We start from the raw sequence: 808 nt of genomic DNA, 5'->3' as shown, positions 1-808 counted from the left end.
AGTGTTAATTTGGAAAGCCAAAACTCTAGCGGGTCCACCAGACCCATGAACACTGGCTGAGTAACAAAAATACGAACACCACACAAGGGTTAATGTAAATGAAAAACATACCCCAGAATTCCCCTATTTTTTTTTAATGTTTACTACATTAATATTTATAATAATATAATTATAATAAATACTTATTTAAAGTCACACATGTATTGTTCCGTTGAATTTATCACACCAGATGCATATAGTGATGTAGCACGACGCGCCATCAATCAGCCTTATTGGCTCCACTGAATGTAAACAATGCCATTGAACCAAACGAAACTCGCATATGTTGCTGATTATTGCTGTTGAAAATGGCCAATTATTGTCATTTTTTGGGCTAATCGGTCGGACTAGGAAAAACATTTAGACTGCCAAAAGTTATAACAATTCAAGGAGAAGAGTGCACAAAACTGTTTGAGGAACAAAGGCGTTTGTGGTTGGCCAAACTGAGCCAGGATATCCAGGGCAAGAATCTTGACAACATTCATGTTTGTTCTTATCATTTCCGGTCAGGTAGGTGAAATATTAGGATAATATCCTTATTAACCCCTTCAGACCTGAATTTTTTTCACTGAACAAAAATTTTTTTTGCCCACTTGATATTTGCTCTTCTCCAACATATAAATGAGTCTAAAAAAGAAAGATTTGTGCCCACTCATTTTTTATTTGATTTTTCTCATGTCCACTACAATGGACGCCGGGTCTGAAGAGAAACAAAACTCCTCATTTTTTAAATAGAGTTTGTTCACTAAAGTTAAACTACTGTTCAAGA

Source organism: Garra rufa, chromosome 8, assembly GCF_049309525.1.
Source record: "Garra rufa chromosome 8, GarRuf1.0, whole genome shotgun sequence".
Lineage (NCBI taxonomy): Eukaryota > Metazoa > Chordata > Actinopteri > Cypriniformes > Cyprinidae > Garra > Garra rufa.
This window is presented reverse-complemented; position numbering follows the sequence as displayed.